The following is a 13994-nucleotide window of genomic DNA, read 5'->3' as shown; positions in this document are numbered from 1 at the left end:
TTGGGGATAGTATTGGTACCACCTACGGGTGAAACCATTCGGCAAGCTATTAAATGTCATTCCATAACTAACAGTGAGGCAGAATATGAGGCTATGATTGTAGGTTTAGAACTGGCACGGGAACTTGGCATAAATTAGATTATAATCAAGAGTGATTCACAACTCATAGTTAATCAAATGATGGGGACTTATACAGCCAGGGAAGCAAGGATGCAGCAGTACTTAGAAAAGGTACGGGAATTGGTAAAACAATTTCAAGATTGGAAGATTAGACAAATACCCAGGGACGAAAATCTTGAAGCAGATGCCCTAGCTAATCTTGCATCTGCGGCTGACGTGGCAAATGATGCAAATGCCTCAGTGATACATTTATTTCATTCAGTTCTTGATCCTGATGCGAATGAGGTAAATTTTAATAACTTAACCTGGGATTGGAGGAACGAAATTGTTGCTTTTTTGCAGTATGGAACCGTCCCTGATGACAAGAAAAAGGCTTATACGCTTCGAAGGCAGGCTGCTCGGTACTACTTAAAACTGCAATCTATATCGTAAAATGTTTGGTGAACCCTTAGCAAGATGCCTTGGACCTTCACAAACAGAGTATGTAATGAGAGAAATACACGAGGGTCATTGCGAGAATAACGTAGGTGGAAGATCACTAGTCAGAACCTTAATTAGGGCAGGTTATTACTGGCCTAAAATGGAAGAGGAGGTAGAAAGTTGTGTAGCCAAATGTGATAAATGCCAGAGGTACGGTAACAATATGCATAGACCTGCGGAATTATTACATCCAGTCATTGCGCCGTGGCCATTTATGAAATGGGGAATGGATATCGTAGGGCCATTACCGCAAGCAAAAGGACAAGCAAAATTTTTGCTTGTTCTCACTGATTATTTTACTAAATGGGTAGAGGCAGGTGCATTCAAATAGGTGCGAGAAAAGGAAGTCAGAGACTTTATTTGGCGGAATATCATATGTAGATTCGGCGTACTAAAGGAGATCATATGTGATAATGGTCCTCAGTTTATTGGAGCTCAAATCACGGAATTTTTCAAAGCTGGCAAATTAAAAGGATTACGTCAACACCCTATCATCCGGTGGGTAATGGACAGGCAGAATCAACGAACAAAGTCATTATCAACAACTTAAAGAAACGGCTAGAGGGATCAAAAGGAAACTGGCCTGAAGTGTTACCTGGAGTTTTATGGGCTTATCGCACAACTGCAAAAACAAGTACAGTTGAAACACCGTTCTCATTGGTTTATGGAGCTGAGGCTTTAATTCCAGTTGAGATAGGGGAACCAAGTACACGGTTCACACATGCGACACAAGAGTCTAATGACGAGGAGATGCGGGTCAACCTAGATTTACTCGAGGGGCGGAGAGAAGCTGCTTTAATAAGAATGACAACACAAAAACAAGTCATAGAACGATACTACAATAGAAAAACATGCCTCAGGTTTTTCAAAATTGGGGACTTCGTGCTTAAAAAGGTTTTTCAGTCTACAAAGGTAGCTAACACAAGGAAATTAAGTCCAACATGGGAAGGACCCTACAGAGTGCGTGATGTTGCAGGAAAAGGAGCATATGAACTGGAGACAATGGATGGCAAGATACTACCTTCGCATTGGAATACTGTTCATTTAAAGAGATACTATTTCTAAAAGAAAATCCACGGTCAGGTATAACCATTTTAATCTCATTTTTGAATTGTTAAGATTTTACTAACAATTTTAGATGATAGGCAAAACGCTAACCCGTACTAAATGATGAGTCACGACCTGCAAGACACATGGAGTAACCTAAAATTTCTGGCCTAGGGTTACAATTATTCTGATAGAAATGCAAACGGGTTATGCAGTCTTCATCTATAATCGTCCCTCCGAGTCTCGTATGTTTTTCCTTTTCAAGGAAAGGACCAAATGAGAGAAACTATCAAGTGCTCGAGGCTTCATACTTCAACACTCAAACACTTGGGGGACTACATAATATATACGGACATATGTATAAAGAAGGCAAAGAAGATTAAGAAAAAATCAAGCCTGAAAGAGTCAAGTGCAGAGTAAAAGTCATAAAGCCACGAGCTAAGACCAATCAAGTGCAGAGTAAAAGTCATAAATCCACGAGCTAAGGCCAAAGAAAAACCTCACTAAGGATAAAGACTATATACTAAAACGGGTTATAAGGAAAAACCCCGTGTATATTCTTCTTCTTTTAAATCTGTTACAAGAAAAACAGTTACGAGAAAGTTATAGATGTAATTCAAATACATGTAAAGTTTTATTCGGAACTAGACAAGGTTCAAAAATAAAATCTTGTCCAAGTTATTTCAGAAAAACATATGTATTCCTATTTCTTTTGTCGTATGATAATACCATTATGAAGTTGAGACGTCTTCTTCATTAAGTATTGGAATATAAAAGGGCCCTCTTTTATAAACTCATGTTTAAATTGATCATGAGGTTAACAGAAGCATTTTTCGGAAAATAAAAATACAAATTATTCTGTCAGTCCTTAAAAATAAAGGCGAGAATAAAGCAAGCAGAAGTTTAAGATAAAAAACTTCTTAATATGTAAAAAAAAATATTTAAGACTAAGTTCGAACTTAGTCATCAAACTACAAAATTGTTTAGATTACCCCATTAAAAGACTTGGGGACTGACATTCCTAAAATCAACCCTCAAATGAAGTTAAGGGTTTGATTACTATCTTCCAAAATCAAAACAAAAATAAAATCATTTGAATGATTAAAACTGGTCACTAAGAAGTTTGTGGTATTGAGGCAGGAACGTCGACAGCAGTAGGCTCAATTTGGGCAGGTGCATCAGCAGGCGCGACTTCAACTTGACTTGCAGCAACGGGCTCGATCGGGTTTGAAATAGTCATGACACCCGTATCAGCTTCAACATTCATAAGAGCTTCAGCCACGGGAACTTCATCCACAAGAGAAGGGAAGTCCTGAGTCTGTTGAGCCTTTTCAATAGTTTCGTTGATTTTAGCTAACTCTAACTCCAGGTTGAAGTTTTCTTGGCTAGCTTCAAGTAGGGTATCACGATGGGAATTCAAAAAAGCCCAACTTGCCTCAACAACATATTTTTCTTCAAGGATCTCATAATCCTTTTCCCAAGCAGTGATCTCATTTTTTAGCTCTTCATTTTCAGCCAAGGCAGAGCTGTGGGAAGCTTGAAGAGAGGCGTGGGAGCATTCTAAAGCACGCACCTTATCAGCAGATATTCTGAGGTCTTCTTGTGCTTGAGTCAAATTTTGCACAAGCTCCCCTGAGTAAACTTCCTTTTGATTTAAAAGAGCCTTTAATTCTCTGATCTCTTCACTAGCTTTAGATAGCTGCTCTAAGAAGGAGGACTCGAGACGCTCTTTGTCTTTCTCTGCTTGGTGTGAAGAAGCTTTTGTAACTGCCAATTCTGAGGTTAAGGCTTGTGTAAGCACGTGATTTTTGCTTTACGAGCAATCGCTCCAAAAGAAAATAAAAATAGTGACAAATGATTTCGCTGTACAATTTTTCGAGTTTTCCGTGACATGTGTTGTTAGTCATTTATGGGTCTGTCCATTTTACATCTAGTCATTACCAAACAAAAATACAAAATGCCAGTCGTTAAAAGAAAATTCAAAAATATATGTATGTGTGCATCGTTCGTTCTAAGCTGTGATCTAACCATTTTTTATTATTATTTTTTTTTATTGTCCATTTATGTGTGTTTATCGTTGTGGGTGTCACTCAATATGTGTGTAGGTTTATTTTAATTTTTACATTGTTTTAGGAATTTTTGTTTAAATTGAAAAAAAAAGGAGAAAAGGAAAATCCGATTTGGGCCCCGAAACAAGGCCCAAAACCAAAGTACTGATCCAGTCCAAACCCAGCCTGCCCAAGCACGGACTCAAACGACGTCGTATCGGCGTCCCCATTTGAAGCCGTTGATCTGATTCAAAGGAACGGTCCAGATCAGGCTGTCCAACTCACCTCAACGACGCCGTTTCAGGCAAGTTGATCTGAGCCGTCCAACCTCATTGATCCAACGGTCCCTGGTTCCCTCATGACCCGACCTATTTAGCCGGTTTAACCCAACCCCTCACCTAAACCAAAACGACCCCGTTCCCATACCAAACGACCCCGTCCTGTTACCCACCAATAGATCTAAGCCGTTCAGATCACTTGATCTAACGGCTCCAATCTCTCTTCCCCTTCCATATATAAACTTGACCCTTTACCCCGCACCCCCTATCCGAACCCCCCCTTCAGTCATCTCCTTCCCCGAACCCTGAAACCCCCAAACCCTAACGCCGCCCTAGTTTCCCTTCCACCAAAACCCGGCGGCATGAACGCCGGTGGCCACCTCCCGAACACCCTAAGACCCCCTCACTCTCCTGAACATGGATCTGTTACTCCCTAGCCTCGAATCACTTTCGTTCGTCTCGAATCTTCATTTGAAGATTTGAGTCGAACCCGGATCTATGCCAAACCACCCCATCTTCATACCAGACACCCCCCTGACCTTCCTCGTGACCAAACCAAGCTTGGTTTGGTCCGAATCTACCCACAACTCCCAAAAATCCAGATCTGAAAATCCAGACTTTAGAACACATGCACATGGGGAATCCGGATATCCTTAACGGGGGTTTGAGGTCTAATAGACCTTAATCAAGGTGTTCTCATGTGAGAACACCCTGATTAAAGTTTGTTCGGCCTCAAAGGGTCAATGTCGAGTCAGATTTGGTTCAGTTTTGTCTGGACATTTTTGGTAAGCTTTCTTTTCCTTTTTGTTTTATTCAACTGCTAGTTAAGTATGTTAGCATGTTCTGTTGTGTTTGTTCGGTGTTTTCTGATACTTTTCTTAATTTCTTCCGTCTTTGTAAAGACCTTTTATTTGGTCAATTGTTTTCTGTGTATGATTTGAATGTGTTCTGTGATAAACATGATCGTCGATTAGTTTAATCGGCAGATAAGTTAACTCATATAGGCCCCAGTAATTGAACAAAAATTGTCTGATGCCCTTTAGGTCCCTAAACGTATTGTTTATGTGAGCGATTGATTATTACCTGTTATAATTAGTATAGTCGACTCGATAAATATCGTCGATTAGCTTTCTATAACTAATAAATCGAATGAGCTAATAATGTCGCATGACTAATTGAGCTTTGCCACTGACTGTATGACCCAGCATTGTTTGAAATGGTTTGTTTTCACTGTAAAACTGACTGAAAAAGATTCAGCCCAGGCAGTCTTGAGTTCAAACTTTCGTCAGTTCAAAAAATGCCCTGATGCTGCAATAGGCAGAGGCAGTAATAATCAAGGTTGACAGGGGTATTCTGGGGTGTTAAAAAGAACAGAAGTAATTAGTTTAAGTGAGCTGACAAATGGGGTACTAAATTAGGATTAAACTAATGCCAATGGGGGACAAGACACAAGAGTATGGGTTTAAAAGGAATACTAAAATAAGCCCATAATCCTTGATTAAAGAATAAACCAGGCGTGGGGAACAAGAGGGGCTGGCATCAAGAGATGCTCAAGCATGGGTTTAACAGGGTAGGGGCAGGCTGCAAGTTGCAGCATGGGGGCAGCTTAGCTGCACTTGGTCACTTTGGCTTATAAATAGGCCATTTGAGAACTGAAAAAGGGCTGGACTTTTAGTCTTCAGAAAAAGAGAAAAACAAAGTGAAAATTTTCAGTCTTAAAGCTAGAGTTTAATCTGAAGAGAGGTCTAGTGAGTCAAAAGAAAGCCAAAAAACATAAGTTAGTTTCCAAATAGATTGTAACCAAACACCATCTGAAAGTTGAACAAGAATACATATTGGTCAAGCTGTCTTGGCCAAGTTCTGTCGTCTGCAGTGACTGAGCTGTTTGTTGGTTGCTGAACTGATTGGTATTTGCTGCATTGAACTTATTTTACTTCTGGTGTTCATTACTCTTCGTCTGGAATTATTGGTTTGGCACTCGACTATTTGCTGGCTTCATTTATTCTGGGAATCATTGTTGGTTGTTCGTGGACTGTGGAAAACAATCTTGGTTGTTGGTTTGTTGCTGTGCTGTTGCTGTGTATCTGTTGATGCTGTGATTACTGCATACTACTCAACTGATCACTCTCCTTCTTCCTTTCCTTTCCTTACCAGGTACACAATTGATACCACCAATGTAACTGAGAGTTTGAGCATGAATGCAAAAGAGAGGACCTGCAGATTGTTTTTATGTATACATGAACTGTTACATTAAATGTCATAAAATAGTTACATTTTCGTTTGTATAATAGAAGTAGCCTACATGCTCAGTATATCAATGTAGGTTAATGAATGATAGTCATGTATGTATGCTGTTAGGTGAAAAACATTCCCAGGGTAATAGATTGTATTTTAGACTTAGTCTGATGGTGTAGTACATTCTATAATGTAGGCCAAAATAGGTAAACTACCCACATGAGTTAAAGTTCTTTCCCCTTTTGCTAGTTTGTCACATATAAATTGATAAAGAACAAAGAATCAGTTCTAGGCCTCAACCTCAGGAAGGCCGAGCCCAAATCAAAAAATCAGTTAGGCCTGTATCGGAAAAACAGGGCCCAAGTCTGGCCATCTCGCATGAGCTAGGTTTGGGCCCATAATTTGCGGCTAGTTGTCCATAAGTGCAGTCACGTTTTATGATTCTGTAAAAGCACTTTAAATCCAGTTTTATAATCAACTAAGGCTATTTACTGCTTTCAATTGATAGAGACAAACACGACAAGGAACGTAGTTGCTATAGGATATCCTTTAAAAATAACAACGAGATGAGCCTCGATAAAAATAAACAAAACGCAGATGCGGGGCCCTTGTTAAATGTATATTAGTAAAGCATTTAGCTTCCAGGACGGGTTGTTTAGCAAATCTCACAACCTTCCTAAAATAACAATACGCTAGACTTCTTTAGGACGCGCCTTAATAAATCTTACCTTCGTAAACTCGGGTGCACATTGATGTGACCCAAATCCAAATCCCAACGGAATCGAAATGTGTTTCTAATCACGGGTACATTGATTGTGACGTGGTTCGAGATGCGTGTCCATGACGTTGCAAATTCATTTTTAAAAAAATAGAATGAGATGAGCTTCGCCAAATAAAAATACAAATTGCGGGGCCCTCAGTAGATATTTGTTTTAAAAATTATTTAGACTTCGGGATGGACCGTTTAGTAAAATTCCACGGTCCTACCCAAAATAAATACGCTAGTCGCTTTAGGCGCGCCTTTAATAATTTAATTTCCTTAAACTCGGGTGCACATTGATGTGACCCAAATCCAAATCTCAACGGAGTCAAAGTGTGTCGACGACCACGGGTACATTGATTGTAACGCAGTTCGAGATACATTTTCACAACGTTGCAATTCTTGATAAAAACAGTAAATGATAAAAGCGGTTAAAAGTTAAATTTTGCATATAGGTTCATAATTGTATTAAAAATCAGATAAATAAGCCGAATATAACAGTTGAGCGACCGTGCTAGAACCACGGAACTCGGGAATGCCTAACACCTTCTCCCGGGTTAACAGAATTCCTTATCCGGATTTCTGGTACGCAGACTGTAATATAGAGTCATTATTTTCCTCGATTCGGGATTAAAATCGGTGACTTGGGACACCCTAAATCTCCCAAGTGGCGACTCTGAAATAATTAAACCAATCCCGCTTCGATTGTCCTTTAATTGGAAAAACTCCCCTGCGCCCCGCGGGCGCGGAAAAAGGAGGTGTGACAGCTCTGGTGACTCTGCTGGGGACTGTATACCCAGAACCACTGGTTCAGGGTTAAGAATTCGAGCTTAGAATAATTGTTATTATTTGGCTTTATTTATTATCTGATTATTACATGTTCTGAGCCTAATGTGCTAAATGTTGCTTGTACCGCTTTGATATTATTTGAACTGTATATAAACTGTGCCGAAACCTTTCTCTTCTTGCCTCCGGGGATGTGCTCACTGGTTGAGACTCCCTATTCTGTTAGTGTCATACCCTAAATAAAAGAGGCTCGGAAAGTTTCTAAGCCGGCTGGCCTTTTGGTTCCCGGAAAGGAGCTCCTTCCTCAACTCGAGTTGTCCGCTCGGGTACACTGTCTAGAACACCGACCCAGGTTTTGAACATAGAATAACGTGACTTCATGCCAGATCCCTAGTAGGAACGCTTATTTGCATCATGTTGCATATGACTTAGGGGACTCAACACAGGGGTTGGGTCCGTCTAGGACTAGCAACCTGATATGAAAAGACCATTCTGGTGCATCCTATTGTTTTCCGTGCACTTATTTGTCCCATGCCCGCATGCTGACCGGTGTTTGAATATTTGGAATATTGTGAAAAAAAAGGGAAATAACGGTTAGGAATTGATTGTTTATTGTTGAAAAAAAAGAAAAAACAAATACTGTCAAAAACTCTGCCAAAATTTTGAAAAAAAAGTCGTTGTTCTGTTTTTCAAAAAATAAAATATCAATAGAAATATAGAGTTTGTCTTGTCATAAAAATTAAAAAAAAAAGAGATCTTATTTTTAAAATGGTTTTTTTTATGAAAATAATAATAAAAAAAAGTCTTGTGTTGTCTTTACTTTTATTATTTGTTGCAAATATATGTATATATATATATGAAAAATTCAAAAGTTTTGCTTTACTTCAAAATGTATATATATCTTTATTTGTGGCAAAAGTATTTGTCTTGCTAAAGGTCTAGAAAAGTCCTTTCAGGCTCCCAGTTTTCGAAACAAAAATCCAAAATATTTTCCGTTATTGACTTCTTTAGAAAGTTTTTATATATATATACGAAAATTCAAAATTCACAAAAAATCGCATATATTTTTGTTTTTATCAGGATAAGTGTCGTTTGTTAAAATCTTATTAATAAATGTGCAGAATGAGCACGATTCCGAATGAACCCTTTTCAATCATGAATAAAATTCCCCTCCAATTGCGGCTCTGGTGGAATGATTTGGGCAAAGAAGGGCATGACGAAATCAAGAAGTATCTGAAAGGCCTCACGAGTTTGTTGGATATCAGGCCACGAGGAGATATCATAAGGGCACTAGTCCCCCACTGGGATCCTGCGCACAATGTCTTCCGTTTCTCAGATTTTGAACTTACCCCAACTTTAGAAGAAATAGCAGGGTATATCGGCAGCACTGAGACTCCTTTGAGGCACAAATATCTGATTGCTCCAAGAGCTGTAGCAATACACCGGTTCCTGGACTCCTTAAAGATAGTCAGAACAATTCATAACCCTGACTTGGCAAAAGGTTTTTGCAGCATGAGTTTCATATATCAAAGATATGGTCACATAGGAGGATTCGACAAGCCAGAAAACCAGTTGTGCAGCAAAGGTAATCGCCAAAAGTGGGAAGAACATAGACGGATTGCTTTCATGATAACTTTCTTAGGACTACTAGTATTCCCAAGAAAAGACGGGAATATTGACATAAAGATAGCAGGGGTCGTCAGTACGTTGCTCACACAGAGTGATAGTACGTTGGCGCCCATGATAGTATCTGATATATTCCGGGCACTCACTTCTTGCAAAGCCGGAGGAAGCTTTTTCGAGGGTTGCAATTTGTTGTTGCAAATGTGGATGACCGAACACCTATGTCACCGAGCCCAGTTTCTGAGCCATGGATCCGCTGGAAAGACCTGCATAGAGGAGTTCTATACCAGAGTTGATGAAACCTACCTACCAGAAGGAGTCACAGCATGGACCTCATATTTCCATACCCTCAACGCCAGTCAAATACAGTGGGCGCTAGGGTGGTTACCGATCGACGAAGTCATATACATGCCAGCAGCCAGGCCCCATTTTCTCTTAATGGGACTTAAAAGTATTCAACCATACGCGCCGCATCGGGTTTTAAGGCAACTTGGGAGGTATCAGATAGTGCCGAAAGACGAGGATCTGAGCATCCAGGTAATCGAGATCAGTCCCGACGGCCAGTTTCCTGAAGCAAGGGTTCGTCAAATTTGGAGCCAATGTCAATACTTAGAAGCAAATACTTGTGTAATGAATCGGGCAAAAGGGGAAGTTTCGCCCGGGTATCAGGCCTGGTACAAAGGGGAGACATCATCTGGAAGACCGACCAAAAGACCTCACCTGCAAGAATTTGCCAAATCTTCACAAGAACAGTGGGGCTGGTTGGCCAAAGAGCAGGAATATCTTGTCAAAGCAGGCAAACTGAAGCAACAAGTTCAGGATATGAAGTTTGAGTGCCAATTACAGTCTGCTGCCCACAAGGGAGAAAAGAACAAGTTAATCAGAGAAGGCGAGATCCTCAAAGCTCAGATCCGGAGAATGAAAAAAGAGGCTAATAGCCAGCTAAGAAGCCGGGCAGATAAAAGATTGATAGCAGGGTTAAAGGATCAGGTTGCGGAATGCCAGGAAGATTTGGAAAAAGCCAAGGCCAGCACGGCAAAATTGCGAACCAAGTGGGCAAAAGGTGCGATGGCTCGGAGGCAGCGCCTGCAACGAGTCATAAGGGAGTATGAACTGAGCGTCGGGACATTAAGGGAAACGAATGCCTCTCTTCGAGAAAGGATCCTCAAGCAAACACGAGATGCCCAAGCCGACAGAAGGCAATGTTACGATGCAATGACCAGAATGGAAAGGCAAATGGAGATGTTCCAGGATCAGCTTGCCAACAATGCGCAAACACTGGGATTGAAGAACCAACAGATAAGGCATTTGTTCACAGAAAGGGACAACATCCGGGGAAAGATCGACGAGATTGGGCATTACATCTACATGAGATGCCTGGCATGCGAGCAAAAGCCTCGAAAGACCCTCCTTGTTTCCATCATGGGTTGCGTCCACCGAATCATGAATGAGTTGAAAAACCTGCAGAGGGACCTCACACCAAGGGCCGCGGAAAGGCCGAATGATGCCTCGCGGGTCCCTAAGTTGGAAAATTAATCTTTGGTTGAGTCCTGTTTATTTGGCTTTGTCGTTTTTCCATATGTTATTTTCCTTTCTTTTAGTCAAAACGGGTTAAGAACTGTGGAGTCTGTACTATTGCTATTCCTTGCTTGATGTAATTTGTAATAGCAAAATTTTGAGAATGAATTTAATGATTTCACAAGAATTGTGTGTTTCTTTACTTTAAGGCAGAACTACGCCTGGTCTGATTCACGCGGGGACGTGATACGTAGGCAATCCCCATAAGATTCGACCGCTTTTAATAAATAAAGAAAAGAAATGTAAATAAAATAAAACGCGGGGTTTCGCAAAATACTTTAAAAAGAGACGAATGAACAAACCGGGATGACGCATGTGGTTTGAAGCAAAGCATGTAGAAACGGTTAACTGCCTAGGTGCATTGCATCCTCTATGTGTTATGATCAAATCTGTTAAGCTCTAACACTAACAAAGTTTGTTGTTGTCTGATACCAGACAGTTAGTTGTTAAAGAATTCTGGCAACACATTCATACCAAACCAGATCCAAAGGACCGGTAGCAACAAGCATGACTACTTCAGAAAATAGTAATGAGGAAGAAAGGCCGATGAGCCAGTTGCTAAAAGAGGCAATGGAAAAGATTGAAAGGATGGGACTAGAGATGCATGCAATGCAGCTAGCCCTGGCCAAAACACAAAAGAGCCCTGAGACACTGGGACACATGCCGGAGTACCCTCACTCTGGCCCTTCCACAAGCCGCCCAAATCCCCTTTATCATCAAGAAAGAAGCCCTCATGATTCCCAAGCTCCACCACCCCATCAACCTCTCCCAACACCCAATATTCCCATTTTTGTGGGACCTACATCAGCCCCTTTGCAGAGAACGACCAGTGAGCCATTGTTTCAGGCTCATGATACACAATACTATCCCCCTGAGCCCACATTCCATGCACCCGAGCCGCAAGCTTACAATCCCCATTTGGAAGTACCGGCAGAGGTTGAGAAACCGGTTAAGGCCCCTGAACAGGATGAAGTGTTGAGAAAGTTCAAAAGCCTGGAGCAATCCTTCAGGAACTTGCACGGGCTGGGCAATCAAGTCAGCGTGGCATACAAAGATCTGTGCCCTTTCCCAGATGTCCAACTCCCGGCTGGGTTCAAGATGCCCAAGTTTGATTTATATGAAGGACACGGTGATCCCATGGCACATTTGCGGGGATTCTGTAGCAAAATGAGAGGGGCAGGAGGCAAGGATGAGCTTTTGATAGCTTATTTCGGCCAAAGTCTGAGCGGATCTGCACTGGAATGGTATACCAGGCAGGATTTCAGCAGGTGGTACACGTGGGATGACCTGGCGCAGGCTTTTGCAGGTCATTTCCAATACAATCTGGAGATAGTCCCTGACCGTCTCACGTTATTGAGAACTGGGAAGAAACCCGGGGAAAGTTTTCGCGAGTTCGGATTCCGCTGGAGAGAACAAGCAGCCAGAGTCGATCCTCCCATGAGAGAGGGAGAGATGGTGGACTATTTTTTGCAGACATTGGATCCAACCTACTTTGGTCACTTGGTGACAACGGTTGGAAAATCTTTCAACGAGGTGGTCAAAATAGGGGTCATGATAGAAGAGGGTTTGAGGTCGGACAAGATCTTGAACTATTCGGCACTCAAGGCCACAACCCAGGCTATTCAAAACGGCACGGGAGGTGCGCTGAGAAGAAAGAAAGAAGAGGTTGCCACGATCGAGGCAGGCAGTTGGTCCAGGGCTGGCAGGCCGCACTACAACCAACCCAGGCCTCACAGGTCGAACTACCCATACAACCCACCACAAAATTTCTATCCACCTCGAGAACCACATTGTTCCGTACACCAAGCCCAGGTATACACTCAGCCTCCGGTTCGCCCGCAATGGCGCGCACCGGCTCCCCAGAACATATATGCACCACCACAAAACACTTACCCTCCACCGAGGGCATATAGAAATCCTTCGAGGGCAGGTTTCCGGGGAAATCCAGATGCTAGGAATGACAGGTTGCGGAAGCAAAGAACCTTCACCGAACTGGGAGAAACCTACACCGCTGTGTTCCACAAGCTGCGGCAATTGGGTTTGGTTAGTCCTGTCCATACTCGGGAACCAAATCCCCCGCCTCAGAATTTGGATCGTTCAATCAGTTGTGAATACTGTTCAGGGATGCTCGGGCACGATACCGAGAAGTGTTGGAAGTTAAGGCATGCCATACAGGATCTTATTGACACCAATAAGATCGAGGTCCAGACACCGGAGGCCCCTAACATCAACCAAAACCCACTGCCAGCGCACCACGAAGCTCACATGATTGAGTTGGTGTGTGAGGGAGGAGAATTAAGAAAACCCTCACAAACAGTGATGATGATCCAAGCCGCCCCGAAAGAAGTCTTAACCAGTGGAGCAACGAGTATACAGCCGCAGGGAGAAGGCGTCAAGCCGGTAGTGATATTGGGGAAGAGCCCGTCCATCATAGCAAGCAAACCCGAGCCAAGCAAGTTGGTAATACCAGGGATCCTGCCCACACCGGCAGTCATGTTGAAAGGGGTATGTAGAGAACGGGTGACCATAAAGCCGGTGGTCCAACTGCCGATGATTGACAGCAGGGCTGTGCCCTGGAAATATGAAAAGGCAGTGGTGACGTATCAAGGAAAACAGGTGGAAGAAGTCAGTTGTGAAGCGCAAGGGCTGACTCGATCAGGTCGATGTTTTGCTCCGGTGGAGCTAAGAAAAACCAACCCAGTGGCAACCAAGAAGCCAGTGTCTGAAGAAGAGGCTGAAGAATTCCTGAGGAAGATGAAAGTACAAGACTATTCTGTGGTTGAGCAGCTGAGAAAAACACCTGCCCAGATCTCACTATTGTCATTACTCCTCCATTCCGAGGAACATCGTCGGGCCCTGTTAAAGATATTGAACGAGGCCCATGTACCCAGTGAGATTTCTGTAAACCACCTGGAAACCATTGCCAGCAAGATTTTCGAGGTGAACAGAGTGACATTCTCAGATGATGACCTGCCGGTGGAAGGAACAGAGCATAACAAAGCTCTATACCTAGCTGTCAAATGTGAAGACTCGGTGGTA

This window comes from Nicotiana sylvestris, chromosome 1 (assembly GCF_000393655.2).
Source record: "Nicotiana sylvestris chromosome 1, ASM39365v2, whole genome shotgun sequence".
NCBI classification, from domain to species: domain Eukaryota; kingdom Viridiplantae; phylum Streptophyta; class Magnoliopsida; order Solanales; family Solanaceae; genus Nicotiana; species Nicotiana sylvestris.
Note: the sequence above shows the minus strand (reverse complement) of the source record.